This window comes from Bufo gargarizans, chromosome 2, assembly GCF_014858855.1.
Source record: "Bufo gargarizans isolate SCDJY-AF-19 chromosome 2, ASM1485885v1, whole genome shotgun sequence".
Lineage (NCBI taxonomy): Eukaryota > Metazoa > Chordata > Amphibia > Anura > Bufonidae > Bufo > Bufo gargarizans.
This window is the reverse complement of record NC_058081.1, coordinates 696,098,712-696,119,256: the sequence shown is the minus strand read 5'-3', so window position 1 is coordinate 696,119,256 and position 20,545 is coordinate 696,098,712. Positions and strand designations below refer to the sequence as shown.

Genomic DNA, 20,545 nt, shown 5'->3' with positions numbered 1-20,545 from the left:
ATAGTACAGAGGCTTGATGTTGGTGTATCTCTAGAATGTTGTTGTATCTTTACACCCAGGGAGCATGTCATCACAAAAATAGAGACAACCAAATGCATTTGGTTGACAGTGATCATTGGTGATGCCAGACTGTGGTCTAGTTTTCTGTCGTGTAGAAACTCTTCAGTATTGACTACAAAAATCAAACCAGGCCTCAATCTATCATAACCTAGCCATTCTTCCTGGTAATTATGTTTTTAAGTTACAGAGATATTTGCAATTTGTGCAACACTGATTTGAATTGTAGTCAGGTTAATTGTCAAAAGTATTTGAATACCTACTCATTACACCTATGGGAGCTTTTATGATGTCCCATTCTAAATCCATAGGCATTAAAGGTGTTGTCTCACTTACCTACTCATTACACCTATGGGAGCTTTTATGATGTCCCATTCTAAATCCATAGGCATTAAAGGTGTTCTCTCACTTAAAGGGGTTGTCCGGGTTCAGAGCTGAACCCGGACATACCCTTATTTTCACCCCGGCAGCCCTCCTGAGCCTGGCATCGGAGCATCTCATGCTCCGATGCGCTCCAGTGCCCTGCGCTAGATCGCGCAGGGCACAGGCTCTTGTGTTTTCAATAACACACTGCCGGGCGGTAACTTCCGCCCAGCAGTGTGTTCGGTGACGTCACCGGCTCTGAGGGGCGGGCTTTAGCTCTGCCCTAGCCGTTTTACTGGCTAGGGCAGAGCCAAATCCCGCCCATCAGTGCCGGTGACGTCACCGGGCTGCCTGTCAGCCCCATAGAGAGCCCGGTATGTCACCGGAACTCAGAAAAATGCCTTTGCCCTGCGCGATTTAGCGCAGGGCAAAGGAGAGCATCGGAGCATGAACTGCTCCGATGCTCATGTCAGGGGGGCTGCCGGGGTGAAAATGGAGGGATGTCCAGATTCAGCTCTGAACCTGGACAACCCCTTTAAGCAAATGGCATTTATCATGTAGAGAAAGTTAATACAAGGCACCTACTAATTTATTGTGATTGTCCATATTGCCTCGTTTGCTGGCTTGATACATTTTTCCATCTCATTATACACTTCTCATTTCCATGGTTATGACCACCCTGCAATCCATCAGCGGTGGCCGTACCTGCACACTATAGTAAAAAGCTCTGGCCTCTCTGTTAGCCAAGACTGCGGGACTGCACATAAGCTGGCACTTTTTGCTGGTGTGCAAGCACGGACACTTTTGCTGGATTGCAGGGTGGTCTAACCCATGGAAACAAGAAGTGAATAATGAGATGGAAAAATGAATCAAGCGAGCAAAGGAGGCAATATGGACAATCACAATACGTTAGTAAGGGCTCTTTCACACCTGCGTTCTTGTCTTCCGGCATAGAGTTCCGTCGTCGGGGCTCTATGCCGGAAGAATCCTGATCAGGATTATCCTAATGCATTCTGAATGGAGTGAAATCCGTTCAGGATGCATCAGGATGTCTTCAGTTCTGGAACGTAACGTTTTTTGGCCGGAGAAAATACCGCAGCATGCTGCGCTTTTTGCTCCGGCCAAAAATCCTGAAGACTTGCCGCAAGGCCGGATCCGGAATGAATGCCCATTGAAAGGCATTGATCCGGATCCGGCCTTAAGCTAAACGTCGTTTCGGCGCATTGCCGGATCCGACGTTTAGCTTTTTTAGAGTGGTTACCATGGCTGCCGGGACGCTAAAGTCCTGGCAGCCATGGTAAAGTGTAGCGGGGAGCGGGGGAGCAGCATACTTACCGTCCGTGCGGCTCCCGGGGCGCTCCAGAGTGACCTCAGGGCGCCCCACGCACATGGATGACGTGATCGCATGGCACGTCATCCATGCGCATGGGGCGCTCTGACGTCACTCTGGAGCGCCCCAGGAGCCGCGCGGACTGTAAGTATACCGCTCCCCCCGCTCCCCGCTCCTACTATGGCAACCAGGACTTTAATAGCGTCCTGGGTGCCATAGTAACACTGAAAGCATTTTGAAGACGGATCCGTCTTCAAATGCTTTCAGTTCACTTGCGTTTTTCCGGATCCGGCGTGTAATTCCGGCAAGTGGAGTACACGACGGATCCGGACAACGCAAGTGTGAAAGAGGCCTTAGTGTCTTGTATTAACTTTCTCTACATGATGAATGTAATTTTCTGAAGTGAGACAACCCCTTTTATATGGAGTGTTTTCTACAATATTTTGCAGTATGTCTGGGAATTTTTACTTATTCATCCAGAAGAACATTTGAAATTCAGACACTGATGTTGAATGGCAGTCTCCAATCTAGTTTATCCCAGAGGTGTTGGATGGGGTTGAGATTGTGCGGCCAGTCAAGTTCTTCCATGCCAAACTCACCCAATCATGCCCTCATGTACTTTGATTTGTGTGCTGGGGCACATTCATGCTGGAATAGAAAATGGCTTCTCCAAACTGTTCCCACAAAGTTGGAAGCATACAATTGTCCAAAATGTCTTAGTGCTGAAGCATTAAGATTTCATTTTACTGGAACTAGGGGGCCTAGGCCGGTCCCTGGAAAACAAGCCTTTAGCATTATCCCTCCTCCACCAGAATTTACAGTTGGCACAATGCACTCAGGCAGGTAACGTTCTCTTGGTCTTCATCAAATCCAGACTGGTCCATCAGACTGCCAGATAGAGAAGTGTGATTCATCACTCCACAGACCACGTTTCCACTACTTTAGAGTCCAATGGTGGAGTGTTTTACATCACTTTATGTTGGCATTATGCTTGATGGTGTGAGGCTTGCATGCAGCTTTTCGGCCATGTAAACCCATGCCATAAATCTCTCAGCACAGCACAGTTTTTGTGCTGATATTAATTACAGAGAAGGTTTGAATTCTTCAGTTATGAAGTCAGCTGAGTGTTGGTGACCTTTATGCACTATGCTCCTCAACACGCTCTGTAACGTCATGTGTTCTGCCATATTGTGCCTGAGTGGCTGCTGGTTCTTAATGCTTTCACTTTACAATAATACCACTTATAGTTGATGGTGGAATATCTAGGAGGGAACACATTTCAGCAACTGACTTGTGGCAGCGGTGGCATCCTCTTACAGGGCCATGCTGGAATTCATTGAGCTCTTTAGAACAACCCATTGTTTTACAAATGTTTGTAAAAGCAGAATGCATGGCTGGGGGGCTGGATTTTATACACCTGTGGCAATGGGACTAATTGAAACAACTGAATTCAATGAGTAAAAGATGTGTTCCTTTTGTCCATATAGGCTATATATATGTACAGTATATTTTGATTAGTCATAACATTAAAACCACCTACCCCTCTTGTCCAGTCAATACAGTTCCAACCCGTGCTTCCGTCCTGCTGGATCAGGGAGTGGTGGGTTCAGGTTGCCACGGCAACTGGCACATTAAGATATTATCTTGGCAGCCTATTTAAAGGAGAAGATACTATAGTGTATTGCTTGGTAATTACAGTACATCCATTTCTGGCTCTTGTTCATGTGTTGTAATTGTGTTTGCTAAATCTAATCCTGTTCCTTATCCTGACCTCAGCCTTGTTCCTGTCTGCTTGATTGGACTACGATCTGGTGAATTTGAAGTGAATGCCTTGAACTCCATGTCACGTTCTTCCACCCATTCCTTGATAATTTTAGCAGAGTGTGTAGTGTCCCACTAGGTAAACGTGGGCACTACACAAGGGTCAATGTGGCCACGTTATTGGTCATTGTATTTTATATGATGTTTGTATGTGTTTTTCCTGTTATCTGTGTATCAGGCCTGTTAGGGGTAGTTCCTCCTCCTAGACAGTAGAGGGAGCTAGGGAACCCCTAGTATATATAGTTAGACCCAGACAGGAAAGAGTCAGTGCAGTGCAGTATAGTCCAGGAGGCTAGTGAGTGCAGTCTAGCCTGCCTGAGGTTCCTGAGTAGGAGAAGCTCAGAAGTTGCCACCAGGAGAAGGGTTTACCTCCTGAGAGAAACTAAGTTCCTACAAAGTACAGTGCAGAGCAAAAGGTATTCCAGTCGAACCAGAGAGCAGAAGGGCAGAAGGATCTATTTAAAGCAAGGAGATATATACCTGAGGAAGTTTTCCCTAACCAAGGATAAAGCCAGCAATAGGGCATACGGGCCTTGGGATAAAGACAGACAGGATTCTGAGGAAAGTGCAGCCTGATCTGTAAGTGTTTAACCCTCTGAGTATCTTGCAAGAACATTGTGCCTGCCAATTGATGTAAAGCCTGCATGTTACCATCTCTGACCTATGGAACTTTGACCAAAGACTGTATATAGTTAACTGTTTCAGTAAACAGAAGTTTTGGTTCACCACTACATTGTGTTCCTCAAATATTACTCCAATAAATCGGTGTGCCACCATTACCGGCACTGGCGTCACGGATTTAAAGGGATCTTGCCACCGGCACATTAAACAAACCTGCAACATCCAGGGCACCTCACCTACCATCAGGCCTGGTCCCTATACATAGAGAGTGCCCCAGAAGTCCCCTGTGCCAGCCTCTCCATCACTGCTGTACGTATGCCCAGGGTATATAAAAGACTGTGAGTACTACAACCACCCTCGGTTAGTAACTACCCCTGTGACCTCACCATCGCTAAAACCCTTCAGGGCTGCGTACTGCAAGTGGCAAGCTGCATTATCCTACTGAAAGAAGTCACTGCCATTAGACAGCACCACTGACATTAGGGGTTGACTTGGTCTGCAACGATGTTTACGTACGTTGCTGCGTCAAAGTAACATGCACGTGAATGTTAGGGTCCAAGGTTTCTCAAAACATTGCCAACAGCATTACACTACCTCCTCCAGCTTGCCTTTTTTCCATAGTGCATCCTGGTTTCATCTCTTTGCCAGGTAAGTGACTCACATGTACCTCGCCATCCACATGATGCAGAAGAAACCATGATTCATCAGGCCATGCCAACTTTTTTTGACTGCTTCATGGTCCAGTTCTCATTTTGTGGGTTTCTGACAGTGGTGAGTATGGGCACTCTGACTGGTCTATGCAGCCTCATATGCATCAAGCTTCATTTTCCTGTGCGTTATGATACTATGTCCAGCAGTAACATTTTCAGGTCTTCTGTAGGACTGGACTAGACATCCTAGCTATTAGTTCCCACGCAGATCAAATGACCCTTCAGTGCCAGTGCCCATCATGCCAGTTCATCATTGTCCTTCCTTGAATCAATTTTTGGTAGGTAGTAACTACTGCATACTGGAAACACCCTGATATATGGAACAACCATACTGCTCCATTGAATGACTTCTTTCTCTGTATCCTGAGTTACCTTACCTAGACTTTACTGTTGTTACCGACCGAAGCTGAAGAAAATTTTTGCTGATTTCCCTCCATCCCTCTTTCTTTTTTCTATTGTTATTGATGAAAATGACTGTATAATGTTTTTATTGTGTTCTAATACTTTATATTTTCAGTGTACCCTAAGGTTTATTTTAGTTCCTATCCTGCTACCCAACTTCCACCACAGTTGGTCTCTACTAGCTTGCTTTAAAATGCACCCACCTGCTATACAATTGTCAATTGTTATCTGTTTTTTTCCACCTTGCCTTTCACGCCTTCTCCATCCATTGTGTTTCACACTTGCGCAGTGCCTCCCACGCACTATTATCCCTACTAAAGCAAATCACACAGCTTACCCTTGTCATTTTTCCTGTTTATTTAGGGTTACTCACTTTTACCTTCCTTTCCTGGTGCAGTCCCCACTACTACACCTAACCCTTGCCTATCGCATAAGGCTAGGCTTTCTCACATTCTGTATCTGCTACAGATTTTCAATCACTGGTTCCTCTGTCCCACAGTTCACTTGTAATCTTATACTGATTGATAATTCCCATGTCTTGTGCTTAACTTTGGTATCGCACAGCATGCACGGTATTAATTCGCAGCACGAGAGGTCTAAAGCATGTTGTTATACTGTAGTAACCATGCTGATGTAGTTTGCCTGCAAGAGTCTCACTTTGCCTTGTCCTTCTCCTGCTACCTTGCCAACCAAATATTTCTCGCCATTCCTACAGATAAAACTAGAGAGGTGGCTATCTGCTTTAGGCCTCATGCACACGACAGTTTTTTTTCACGGCCCGCAAAAACGGGGTCCGTGGGTCCGTGATCCGTGACCGTTTTTTCGTCCGTGGGTCTTCCTTGATTTTTGGAGGATCCACGGACATGAAAAAAAAGTCATTTTGGTGTCCGCCTGGCCGTGCGGAGCCAAACGGATCCGTCCTGAATTACAATGCAAGTCAATGGGGACGGATCCGTTTGATGTTGACACAATATGGTGCCATTTCAAACGGATCCGTCCCCATTGACTTTCAATGTAAAGTCTGGAGTTCTGTTATACCATCGGATTGGAGTTTTCTCCAATCCGATGGTATATTTTAACTTGTAGCGTCCCCATCACCATGGGAACGCCTCTATGTTAGAATATACTGTCGGATATGAGCTACATCGTGAAACTCATTTCCGACAGTATATTCTAACACAGAGGCGTTCCCATGGTGATGGAGACGCTTCAGGTTAGAATATACAAAAAAACTGTGTACATGACTGCCCCCTGCTGCCTGGCAGGTGCTGCCAGGCAGCAGGGGGCAGACCCCCCCCCCCTGTTGTTAACTCGTTGGTGGCCAGTGTGCGCACCCCCCTCCCTCCCTCTATTGTTTTAATACATTGGGGCCAGTGTGCGCGCGCCCCCCAACCCCCCCTCTATTATTTTAATACATTGGGGCCAGTGTGCGCGCGCCCCCCAACCCCCCCTCTATTATTTTAATACATTGGGGCCAGTGTGCGCGCGCCCCCCCAACCCCCCCCCCTCCCTCCCTCTATTGTTTTAATACATTGGGGCCAGGGTGCGCGCGCCCCCCCAACCCCCCCTCCCTCCCTCTCTCTATTGTTTTAATACATTGGGGCCAGTGTGCGCACCCCCCCAACCCCCCCCCCCCTCCCTCCCTCTATTGTAATCATCATCGGTGGCAGCGGAGTAGAAGATTTTCATACTTACCTGCTTCTTGCTGCTGCGATGTCTGCGTCCGGCCGGGAGCTCCTCCTACTGGTAAGTGACAGCAATGCGCCGCACAGACCTGTCACTTACCAGTAGGAGGAGCTCCCGGCCGGACGCAGACATCGCAGCAGCAAGAAGCAGGTAAGTATGAAAATCTTCTACTCCGCTGCCACCGATGATGATTACAATAGAGGGAGGGAGGGGGGGGGGGGGGGGTTGGGGGGGTGCGCACACTGGCCCCAATGTATTAAAACAATAGAGGGAGGGAGGGGGGGTTGGGGGGGCGCGCGCACACTGGCCCCAATGTATTAAAACAATAGAGGGAGGGAGGGGGGGTTGGGGGGGCGCGCGCACACTGGCCCCAATGTATTAAAACAATAGAGGGAGGGAGGGGGGGTTGGGGGGGGGGCGCGCACACTGGCCCCAATGTATTAAAACAATAGAGGGAGGGAGGGAGGGGGGTGCGCACACTGGCCACCAACGAGTTAACAACAGGGGAGGGGGGGGGGGCCGCACAATGATATTCAAACTGGGGAGGGGGGGGGGGGTCTGCCCCCTGCTGCCTGGCAGCCCTGATCTCTTACAGGGGGATATGATGGGGTTAATTGTACTATCATATCCCCCTGTAAGAGATCGGGTGCTGCCAGGCAGCAGGGGGGAGTCTTGTACAAAGTTTGCAGTGTATTCTAACTAGAAGCGTCCCCATCACCATGGGAACGCTTCTGTGTTAGAATATACTGTCGGAAATGAGTTTTCACGAAGTGAAAACTTAGATCAGAAAAAGCTTTTATGCAGACGGATCTTCGGATCCGTCTGTATGAAACTAAAACCTACGGCCACGGATCACGGACACGGATGCCAATCTTGTGTGCATCCGTGTTCTTTCACGGACCCATTGACTTGAATGGGCCCGTGAACCGTTGGCCGTGAAAAAAATAGGACAGGTCATATTTTTTTCACGGCCAGGAAACACGGCTCACGGATGCGGCTGCCAAACGGTGCATTTTCCGATTTTTCCACGGACCCATTGAAAGTCAATGGGTCCGTGAAAAAAAACGGAAAACGGCACAACGGCCACGGATGCACACAACGGTCGTGTGCATGAGGCCTTAAGATTGCTGTTCCTTTCATATCTAATACAACAATTAGGAAATAGGAACATCAAAGGGAGTACAGCATACTGTCAGGTGCCATTTAAGATGATCCTGTATCAGTAGTGTCATACTATGCATGCAACACCTGCCTGGTGCAGGGAGTGACTATCTTATTTAGTGATCCAAACTATGTTCTGATTTAAAGAGTCACCGTACTTTCACACAATTTCATTTAATAGAGAATGGTGCAACTAGCAAATTCATTTAACAATGAATATATGCCTGCATCCACCTGAAAAAAGCTGTAAAGTCATGGTCACCATGGGTCTCACTTCCACCTATGTTGCAGTCCACTGCCCGTTAACAGAGACACTTAAGATGGCTGAGAGAAAGTGAGGGCATGTCACAGCTAGCTGAGATTGTGAGCCTGATAAAACAACTGCTTCTACACAGCTACACAGGAGCCTACTGCCTTTCTGTAAGTGTGATTTACCCCACACTTATCTGTTCTGTGAGCTCCAGAGCTGAAAACAAACAGAGTGGGGAGTAAGATAAGGCATCTCGCAGCAGTACAGTGCTGGCAGAAGGGAGACGCCCCATGCTTCTGAGTGAAATGCATCTAGCTGTGCAGCTGCAACAGGAAATAATAGCCTAAACATAACAGTTTCTTAACAGTTATAATTGTGCAAAGAAGCAGAGCCATTATTCCCTGGTCAGTCCCAAGTCAGACTAGTATTGCTCGTTCTTCTCTAGTTCCGTGTCCTCCAAGGCCACACAACTACCTCTTTTACCATGAGGAACTGGAACTGCATTCCACCTGGAATCCTCTCGTGAGCAATACAGTTCTTATCTCTCAGCACCACATATGCCTCTCCTCCTGTATATTTTGGGAGTTGTTAGGAGCCACTATATACTATGTACAAGAATCCTCTTAGAAAAAAATGCATGCGCATAATGAAAAAGCTGGAACTAGTGGCAGAGTTCAAGTCTTCTCTGCAGAACTCTTCCCTATACTCAAGCTTTTTTGGGCCTGGATAGAGCTCATCTTCTATCTCACTTAACTGTTGGTGGGGTAAGCTATAGTTTTTCTAGGAATCATTTTGTTGAAAATGGATCTTTTGCTATTTTTTTTCAATTTTTTGGGGAGGCAAGGTGACCAAAAAACTGCAATTCCGTAATTTTTTATTTTTTTTTACAGATTTCCCTGTGTGGGATGAATACACTATTTTATTAGTATAGATGTGGCAATATCAATTATGTTTTTTACTCTTTATCATTTTAATATGATAAATGGAGAAAGAGGGTGATTTGAATTTTAATAATTGTGGGTTGTTTATTTTTTTATTTGAGACAGGTTTTTGCAATTTTAGTTCTGTTAGGGGACTTCAACATGTTATTGCTCAATTGCTTGTATCGTACACTGCTATATAGTTATAGTATGTTTTTCAGTGAATTGTGAATTTACCAGTGTTCCATTACACACTAGTAGACCTGGAGGCCTTCAAAACCACTTGGAACCTTGCATTGGAGGAGGGGGTTTGTAGGACAGAAGGAGTCACTTATATCTGTCTGACCGCTCAAATGCAACGGTTGCTATTGTCTGTGGCATCTGAGGAGTATAAATATACAGCTGGTGCTGACTGTGTTCTACAGCTGACACCTGTATGCTGTGGCCAGGATCAAAAAAGTAAATGGTCACAATCAGTTGTTAAATTCTACGTAGAATTCTAGGAAAAATAGAGCAACAGGACAACTCAAGTGCTCCAACTGATCCAGAATTATTATTACATGGGAATTACATCTAAATAATGTTGTTTAGATTTGCCAGCCATTCTCTGAATGCTACAGCTTACTATATAGAACACATAGAACATAGACGCATAGGTTATATTTTTTTGGGGGGTTCTTATTTCAGGGACCATCTTCTATTTTGATTTCCTTACTTTTTTTTGCACAAACTTTTACATTTCATTTCTATGCATGGTAAGATTGAGCTCAGGACCTCCCTTTCAACCATGCCCTGCATGGTCCATACCCTCAATTCCGTAGGGAGTTTTTGACCTTGCACGAGCATTCTTCTGTTTCACACTCTAGATGACCTTTTACCGAAACAGGAGGTGGAGGAGGCTTGTTAAGACAGGCAAATGTAACATAAGGTTTCAGTAAGGACTTGTAAAAAATCTTGGGAATCTTAAAAGAGGCTGGTAATTAGATATGTAATGAAGTAGGGTTAATCATCTAAGTAATTTTGCTGCGTCCCATGAACCTACAGAAGTTGCATAGATGCACATAATGATCGCATACATATTAAAGGGCACAAATACTATAGAAATCTCTGCCACAGAATGTTGTGATGGTTAGTTCAATAGAAATTCTACATGTTTTCAGTGCACCTAAAAGTTTACTATAATTTACTCTTGCAACTGGTGTAAATTATAGGGCAAATTTACACCAGCTCAGAAGATACACAAAATGTATTAAGAAGTCTGCACCTCCTGATAATTTGGTGCATCTTATTCCACCACTTTTTAGATTAAGACCTGTAAATTACTGTGTTTCCCCAAAAAATGTTTGCAAAATAATGAAATTTTGCTTAACTGGTATTTCGTCAAACCCTGGTACTCATTTTTAATCATGTCAAACAACTGACACAAATGAATATGTTGTTTTTTATGTTTTTTGGCCTTGTAATTCTCCCATCGATCCAGGACCTTCATTCTAGTGGGCCTCCAACAGTTTATGTTTACCAAGTTGAAATGATGATGTGCCATACTGGCATGTGACCACTAGAGCTACACCCATGCCATATATGTTGACATGCACAATGTGGCCAATGATAGGCTGGAGTAGTCACATGGCATGGCATGCTTCAGCAAGGTAAACCACTGGATCAGCGATGCTGGACCGGTAGTGTGGTGAGTGGTAACATTTTTTACATAAAGTGATCAGAAGTCATACACACCCCAAAATGATATTACTGAAAACTACAAATTGCCTCGCAAAAAATTAACCCTCACAATAACATAGTCACAACTATAATAATATATGGGGGTCCGAATATGGCGATGAAAAGATATTATTTATTTTTTTCCAATTTTAAAAAAAAAAAAATTAAGTATTAAAACACCAGAAAAGTTTTACAAATGTAGTATTCCTGTAATCGTATTGACCCAGAGACTGAAGGGAACAGATAGTTTAACCACACAGGGAACACCATAAAAACAAAACACAAAACTATGGCAGAATTGCATTTTTTTTTTTTTAATTCCACCCCATTTAGAATATTTTTCCAGCTTCCCACTACACCATATGCAATGGTGCCATTAGAAAGTACAAAAAAACAACAACTTATGGTTATGGTTCTTGGAAGGCAGGGAGTGAAAAACGAAAACACAAAATGGAAAATCACCTGGGGCTGAAAGGATTGAGCTAAATTCTTATCAATTTGATCAGACTTTATATTAAAGGGGTTTATTAATGTACAAATTAAAATTGTACATCATATAGTACAATCTCTTTCTAACAAAGCTAGAACTAGCCCTGTACCTCACATGGATCTAAAGAGATATCTACATTCATTGTGGGCATTCGCTCTGGTAGTTAGGACTAGCGGATGCAGTATAAAGGCAAAGTACACAGTTCTTGAATCAAACAGCAGTGTTTATTCACACTTGGTGTATAACAAAATGCAGATAAGGCGTTCACACACAAGGAAAGTCCATAAACAATAAAAGTCACCTTTTCTCTTGGGTGTTAATTCACACCCTGTTAGCAGTTCAGCCTCATCAAGTCCATAGGCGGCCTATTCGCCTTTAGAGGGGCCTGAGTCCTCCAGCCCGGCTCAAACCTCAAATCCCAGCACAGCCGTCAGTTCACAGCACACAGACTCCTGAGCTCCACTGTCAGAGGGAGGTAAATCTACCACACCTGGCAGTGCTGACTGGTTTTTATGCCTGGCAAAACCTGGCCTGGAACATGGGGAGTAGTCACCCACCCAACACTTTGACTACTCCCAGTAAGAGCCGTCACGGATCAGCTATGACAGCCATGATAAATCTCAAGGTGTCAATTAGCAATAGCTGCTACTGACACATAAAATACCGGCTCTTACTTCACCGAGGCCAGGAGCCTCGTTGATACCATGATGATTCCAGGTACCTTCTTACAATTGTTACATTTGCTCTGCTAGATTTATTTCAAGCTGGCAACACAGGGATGTGTGCTTTCTCATGGTGTGTGTCCTTTATACTGCAACTCTCTTCCTATCACAGCTCTTGGGGAATGTCCTTTCCCAGGGGCATGTCCTTTCTGATGCAGCTCTTTCCCTGTAGCTGTCTCAGCTTCTAAAAGAAGATATGGCTTGTGGCAGTTGAAGGACGCAAATGAACATGTGTATCCACCACAGTGACATGGACAGAGAAATAAGAAAAATAGCAAACAGGTGGCGCTATAGAGATACATTTTATTGAATAACTCAGTGTTTACACTAAATATTTGATTACATACAACTACAAAAGTATTATGATCCAGGTGATGGCTTGAACAATGTAGAATATTTTTAGTGGAGCAATCCCTTTAAATGAAAGTTTATGATCTGTCAGATAAGTAAAGAGAAAGGCTACAAACTGAGCCATCAGAAAAGCTCTCTGACAGATTTACAGCAATGAAACTGAAAGCTGTATAGAATTTTTTTAAAAAAAATGCTTAAATCAATAAAAAATATATATTTTAGCCATAAATAAGTAGAATGCAATAAAAAAAAAGATTGCAAATGTGTCCATATCCTTAAATTCACTTTACACAATAGCATACTGCTTTTACCGGGAGGTGGGTGTGGACCCACTGTGCCAATTACCAGTTTGAGGCACCAAGGAATCAGGCACAAGGCGTAGTCTTAATATAGTCCAAGGTCAGGGCAGGCTGTGTACATGGATATTCCAGATATCCACTCCTAGGTTGCGAAAGGCTAAATACATGCGTAATCCAGTAAGCAATTCCAATTCAAGGGCAGGCAGCAAGAAGCACAGTCGGCAGTCAGGCGAGGTACGGTACACGGGTAGCCAGACAAGAGATCACACCATTACTGGTTACAAGGAGCAGGCAAGGAGGTGGATCCATAGCTGTAGTTAAATAGGGAGGCTGATCAGCACCGTAATCGGCAGCTGGACAGGGAGCAGGAGGTAAGGATTAACTCTTGCATTGCTGAAAGGAAGTTCACTGAGCACTGGTTCCTATAAACAGTGGGAGAGAGGAGCGACGCCCTCGCCTGCTCGGGACAGCAGGACAGAGTAGGCTCGAACCGTTGGTGTGACACTGCTTCTCATACAACCTGTCAAACATGTAAAATATTACATGGAACCTGTCAGCAGTTTCATGCTGCCTGGTCCACGGACAACATAAAATACTGACAGACTCCTTCATTAAAAAGGTTGGTTCTCATCCAAGGGAGTGGGCGCCAAGAAGCTGATATCCAGCATGCCAGGGTGAATTGCAGAAGTCTTGAAAAAACAAGTCAGCACTGGAAATACTGATTTTGTGGATAATCTTGATGGATTTGTCAATGAAAGTAAAAAAACAACAACTTATGAAATCATTATAAATGTACTTCCCTATACGATAGAAACATCTGAGAAGAAGATTGAAAAACAGAAGCTGCAAACATTTTTGAAAATCAAAATGTGTCAGTCTCAAAAGTTTTGGCCACGACTGTACTATTATACTAGCAGATAGAATCTTCCCTTCACCACAGCAGTAAACTACATAATGGACTACCAATCTATATAGGAGCTTATCTCTGGGCTGACTGCTATAGAATGACAATATCTTTTTTTTTAATTAGTAATTGTATACTACCGCTGAAATGAAAAAGAAAAACAGCCCCAAAAAAATCTTTAAAAAATTGTTTATATAAAATATACAGTACCTCTTTCTGATGCAAGTGTCCTTTTAAACAACCCACAGTTATTATGGGGTCCAAACTAATTACTGTAAGGGTGGGTTCGCATTGGCGTTATGGAATTCTGTTATAGGTTCCGATGTAACAGAATTATTACGGAATATAACGGAATTCTAGGACGTAATGCAAAACAGTTCCGTTATTCATGGTGGAAAAAATTGTCCTGTCGACAGGATAGCATAACCAATGGTATTTCAAGAAGTATGAGCAGTGATTTATAGGTTAAGTGATGTAATTATTACAAAGTACTGTATTTTTCGCCCCATAAGACGCACCTAGGTTTTAGAGGAGGACAATAAGAAAAAAATATTTTTCATTAAACCTCAGATCAGACCTCAGCTAACAGCCCCAATCAGACCCCCAATGTTAATAAGACCCCAACAAGACCTCAGCTCAGACCCACAATCAGACCTCAGCTCAGACTCCAATGTGAATGACCTCATATCAGCCCCTATTGCCTCTCATATTGGCCCCCAGCAGCTCCTATTGCCTCATATCAGCCCTCAGTAGCCCCCATTGCCTCATATCAGTCCTCAGTATCCCCCCTTGCCTCTCATGTTAGCCCCCAGCAGCCCCCATTGTCTCAAATCAGCCCCCATTGCCTGTTTATTAAAATAAATAAACCACTTACCTCTCCTGTTCCTGGACCACGACACTCCTCACCACGTGCGCTCTTCCTCCTCCTGCTGTCTGCTGTGCTGTGAACCGGAGCGCACAGCGTGACGTCACAGAGCACCCTCACGCTGTGCACAGCCACTGCACAGCCGACAGCCAAGGACCAGGAAGCGGTGAGTATAGAGCCTTCACCGCTTCCTGGTCCTCTGGTACTAAAACTTTAGTATTCGCCCTATAAGACGAAGGTTCATTTTCCCCCACTTTTGGGGGAAAAAATGTGTCTTATGGGGTGAAAAATGTAGTAACTCTTTCCTGTTGTTTTAGTAAACAGAGGTGCGTCTTATTGGCAGAAAAATATGGTAATTCATACCTGTCCTATAAATTCAGTTTATTCCTGTAGCCAGTTGGTGGAAACTAACCCCAAAATCATTATTGCACAAACTTTCCCTCTATGAATTGAAATCCATCCAAATTTAATTTACCATGCCTCCTGAATGTGCAGAGAAACTACTTACACCACTTTGCTGGCTTAGCGATGTCTACAAGAGTATTGGAACTCTCTCCACTTACTCCTTGGCATCGAGAAGTCGTGCTAATTAGTGATGAAAATGCTGCCTGTCTCTTGGTTCTTTTATTCTCCTTTGCTGCACAGCTGGAAGATTTTCTGACATGTGACGTCTAGTGCTCTAAAAGGGGAGATTTACCAAAACTTGTGTAAAGGCAAACTGACTTAGTTGCCCCTAGCAACCCATCAGATTCCACTTTTCATTTTTCACAGCTCCTTTGGAAAATGAAAGGTGGAATACGATTGGTTGCTTTGGGCAATGAGGCCAGTTTTACTTTACACCAGTTTTGATAAACCTCCCCCTAACGTCCATCGCCTTTGTGAAATGTCAGATTACATGCTTGCATGCATACACTTTAATAAAATGACACATTGAACATCAGGGAGACAACGTTTGAATAGCTTAGAGGTGTTCTAAGCATTTTTGACTAGGACATGTTCATTTAAAGACAAAAAGACAGTAAAGCCGCACTAAAACATTGTAAAAATAAAAATAAATTATGTAAAAACATAAGGGAAGCAGAGAGACATCTATTGAAAGAGTGAAACTAACCTTAAACAGTTCTTCAGATGTTTAAATAGCAAAAAGGTTGGCCCTTTAAAAAAAAATTGTGAAAGAGGTACAGTGCTGCTTTAAAAAGATTTCAATAATTCATAGCCTCATAATGAGATACATCTCTGTGTTCTAAGGGAATTTAGTACACCAATCCACCAGGCCCTCCATTCTAGGTAGGATGTGAGTATGATTGCCCTATCTCTCTTGTACACCCTGGGGTGTCGGTCATGTGTTATAACAGGGTAGACAGCCATGGGTTATATACATGATCGATGGAGTCTCCACCCCATTTAGGCTAGTGATATTTATTTACTTTTTATCATTCTGTATGTGATTTCTTTGTGTTATCGTATATATTTAATCACTAAGTAAATATATTTATTCACGTAGCCTGTGTAAGCTTATTCATTCTCTAATCTTTCTAATTCACTTTACGTTACACCAATAGACCATTATTTATAATATTTAATTATCTATAATGACAGGGTATTTTCCGAAGGACTGGCAGATGGCAAATGTGGTGCCACTATTCTAAAATGGGTTAAAAATGCAGGCTAAACCTCCACTGTGGGTAAAATGTTTTTTTTTGCCATGTTATCTTACAGTATCTCGATAAAATATATTCATAACATCGGCATGGGATTACGAAGGACTGCTGTCAATCTGATCAGTTTCTGGAGTAATTAGGTTCTGGACTGCACTGGGGTAAGTCATTGGGTGTCATATTAATTAAATTTTCCAACATATTTGATATTGTGCATTTGGGGCACAAAGAGATATTATTACTTTGGGGCACAAAGGGGGTATTTTTCATTTTTGGGGCAAGATGGGGGGCATATAACTTATGATGGGGCAAGTTGTATTACAGTATTAATGTGGGGGGACACAGAGGGTGGAAACTCTTTGTAACTAGCAAAAAGGGTTAATTTTCTACTGTTTATAGGCACAAAGGGGGCAACTATCATATTATGGGGGCACCTAGCAGGTATTATTACTATGTATGGGCAGAAAGAGGCACTATTATTTGTGGTGGACACTAGTATGTTTGGGGCACAAAGGGGGGATAATCTTACTACGTGGGGGCAGTAGCAGGGGATTAGCAGTAGCATCAGGGTGAGCAATTTGTGCACAGGCAAATCGTGAATGGAAGACACCTTCATGGTGGTTTGGGCCTAAATAGAGAAGAAAAGGCAAAGTGGATGACTACAATCAGAGAGGACATCACCTGTGAGGCACTGGATGTCACAATTCATACTAGCCTGGTGAAAATATAAAATGTGCAACATGCAATTTTTTTGAATTTCTTGGTTTCTATATAGAAGTTGAAAAAAAGGCAGCAAAAAACTTCTTTTAAATGTCACAACATAAAAAAATCGCCCAAAAGTTTGTTAAAAAAACTGAAAAATACTAGAAATGAATGGCATCTTTTACAAACATTTCAAAAAGGTGGAAAATGTGTTTAGGAAGGAGCCTTAGGAACCTTTGCTCTTCTAAGCGACCTCCAAAACAGAGTATCAGTAGACATTTCCAGCATTATGTCATGCCTCACATTAGGTTCTACTATTATTTCATTAGGTTTGTAAGCCACAGAGTGCAGCGATGACAGGAGCAGCAAGCTACCCGACCGCAATATCATACATGTTGATTATGACATTTTTTAATATATTTTTAGAACAGCATCAATGGACGTTTTTGAGTTTTGAGCTTTATAACTTTTTCTATAAAAGCTCAAATTCAGATTTGTATATTCCAGTATTCAACATATAACTTTATTTATAACAATAAATAAAGTGAGCTTACGTTTCATTTGGATTTTAAGCTTTGTAAAAATCTTTATTTAAGAACTGATATTGGTTTCTTATTGTAAATTGCTTCTTTTCTAAGTATCTTATGTTATCAATTAAAATCAAACAACAAAAAAAACGTATGCATTTGAATTTATAAATTGTAAATTCATAAATTATAAAATTGTAAATGATAAATGTATAATAAATTATAAATGTATTCATTTTAAATTCAGTAGCAAATCAGATACAATTGTACGTGAAAAGGTGAAATGGTTGTGAATCATTGATCAGACTCTTGCATTATTGTTATATTAACTATAAAAATTAAATCGATCAATATATTTATACATCATACTCTGATTATGTCGCGGTGAAGCTTTTCTAACACTTTACATCCATACTTCGGTTATTTGGTCGGATATTTTCATCAATTATTGGGAGCCAAAACCAGTAGTGAAGCCTCCACAGGAAACAGGTGTAATGATTTGATTTGCCCCTATTCCGTGTTTTTCACCCACACCTGGTTTTAGCTCACAATACTATAACTGACCAAATAACTGAAGTGTGAACTCAGCCTAATTTGTAAAATTTGACCACAAAAAACCAAGCATATACGCTCAAAAGGCAACACAATGCAGAACTCAAAGGACTAACATGCAAAATGCATATTTGTGAAACATATGGAGGCGTTTTTCTATAAGTAAAAAAAATAATTTTTTAACAGTACACATCATAAACATAAACTGCATCCTAAATGATCCTGTAATTGGTCTTTTACCTATCAAGGTTACCAGTGGCTCGTTATAAAGCTGTCCAGTACAATTACCTCTATGTCTGAAGAGCTGTTTGACAGTTATGGTCACCTTCTTCGATAAGAATGAATGTTATCCTCAAACTGTAAGGGTATTAGACGTGAGAATGGCCAGATATCCGCTACCTGGACATTTTCTCACCTTCTCACCTGATGAGTTGCTTCTGTGTGGCTTGTGCTGCCGGACGTCTGTTGCTGAGAGTGATTTCTATCTGTCTTTCTATGCGTACATTCTGGTTCTCTGCCAATTATACTGACCAACTCTACTGCATTTGCCAAAGGGCTGAAGGGATGTTGTGTCTCAGTTCTAATTTCATGTCATGTTAACTCTTTAGCTTCCAGTACACAGTGTCTGAATAATATTGTTTTAGAAAATATTGGCAGAAAAAATGTAAAATGTACAGTCCATCGTGAGTCTGGTGAAAAGATATATTTTTACGTTGATTTTAAATTTTTTTTTCTCATTTAGGACCTCGGAAAATGAATGACAAAGCTAACTGTACTCAATATTAAACATTGCGGAAATTTGTCCCTGTTTCCTTGGTGTGGGATTTTCTTGGACGCTTAACGGTACTGTACTTCTGCTGATCCACAGAGGCTGGGCATATTATGGAGAGAATTATTTCTATTTTTGGGCGCCTGATAACTATACCGTATAGTAAAAACATCAAGCTGGGAGTTTAGGGGGTGATTCTGCTGTTTCATTGGCACAATGTCTAGGCAGATCTCCTTGATGTTATTGCTTTTTCCTTTTTTCTCCAATAATTTTTAAGCTGTAATGTTTTAAAGAGCATCTTTCAGCAGGATCAATCCCATTACACCAGGCATGCTGTCTGGCAGGGTTGATACTGCTACCTTTCATGTTAAACAGCATGGCTTCCGCCTAGCAGTGTTCCCGGTGACGTTACCGTCACTAATGGGCAGGCTTTAGCGATGCGGTATGCTGTTTTACAGGCTAGGGCAGCACTAAAGCCCACCCATTAGTGACTGTGACGTCACTGGGCTCACTGCTAGGCGGAGGCCTCCACCCTATGGAGAGCCCGGTACGTCACCGGATTTGCTGAAAAAGCTGCTGAATCGCGCAGGGCAAGGGAGAGCATCGGAGCATGAAATTCTCCACTCAGAGGGGTTGCCTGAGTGAAGAAGGGGTTATGTCCGGGTTCAGTTCTGAACCTTGGACAACACCTTTATTAAAAGGCTGATTTTTCATGAAGAGGGCCATGGACTTTAATAAAAGCTGTGTCATTTTAATAATCAGAATCAAACCTATCAGGCAGCATGTTTGGTTTAGTAGGGTTGATCATTCTGACAGATGCTTTTAACAGTACAGATAAACAAGAACAGCTTGACCTAGAAAAAATATATTAAATGGCCTCTCTAAAATAAAAAAAACTAATTTATTCTACCTATTAGAGCATTTATGGTTAGTACTATGCTTGAATCTATATTTTACAATGTTTTATGGTGGATTCTGGGATATGAAAATAAATAGGACCACACACAATTTCTAAGTGAATAAGAATAAAGGCAATTTTACACAGGCCGAGAGAGTGGGCAATGATCGGGAGCAAACGTTGCAATGAATAATTATTGCTGATCATTCCCACTCGCAAGGTACACTTATACTACATGCAACAATGATCCAGAATCTATGGGCAGGAACGATTGTTACTATGATTGTTCTTCTCCATGCAGTTTCTATGTTTGTTGGCAGCATATACATGTTTGCAGAGAATTTCATTGCTGGCGAACAAGCATCTACTCATTTGCACCTTTACACAGGGCAATTATTGGGAATGAAAGTTTGTACCTTTGCTCATCACCAATTATTGTCCTGATCCATAGCTCGTGTAAAAGGACCTTAAAGGAGTTATCCTGGAAAAGATAATGGTGACTTATCCTCAGGATAGATCATCATTATCACATTGTCGGGGTCCGAGTCCGAACACTCACACCGTTCAGCTGTTTCAGGGAGCAATGCACTCACCAGACACCGTATGTCTAGTGAGCGCTGCAGATTCCCATCAGCTTTCCAAGCACAGTGCTGTACATTGTATAGCGGCTGTGCTTTGCATTGCAACTTAGCCCCCTTACGCCTGGTCTTTTCTAACAGCTGATCGGTGGGGGTCCTAAGTGTCGGACCCCAGCATATTTGATATTAA

At 42.7% G+C, this 20,545-nt stretch overlaps 1 protein-coding gene and 1 long non-coding RNA gene across 5 annotated transcripts in view; one reads left to right on the top strand and one right to left on the bottom strand.

The window, feature by feature from the left end:
• SBK2 (SH3 domain binding kinase family member 2) overlaps positions 1-18,614 on the bottom strand; it is an 84,687-nt gene extending 66,073 nt beyond the window's left edge. Inside the window, exon 1 of one of the 4 annotated variants that reach the window (XM_044282406.1) lies at positions 18,534-18,614. The gene's annotated coding sequence lies outside the window, so the exon portion shown is untranslated. Of the gene's footprint in view, positions 1-18,350; positions 18,371-18,398 lie in introns of those variants that run through there. The other 3 variants (XM_044282407.1, XM_044282405.1, XM_044282409.1) reach the window with 3 other exon arrangements.
• The window catches only part of LOC122929005, a 95,616-nt gene extending 76,440 nt beyond the window's left edge, over positions 1-19,176 (top strand). The window contains exon 3 of the long non-coding RNA XR_006387944.1: positions 18,853-19,176. This is a non-coding gene — a long non-coding RNA (uncharacterized LOC122929005). The remainder of the gene's footprint in view (positions 1-18,852) is intronic.
• Positions 19,177-20,545: the final 1,369 nt, after the last annotated feature.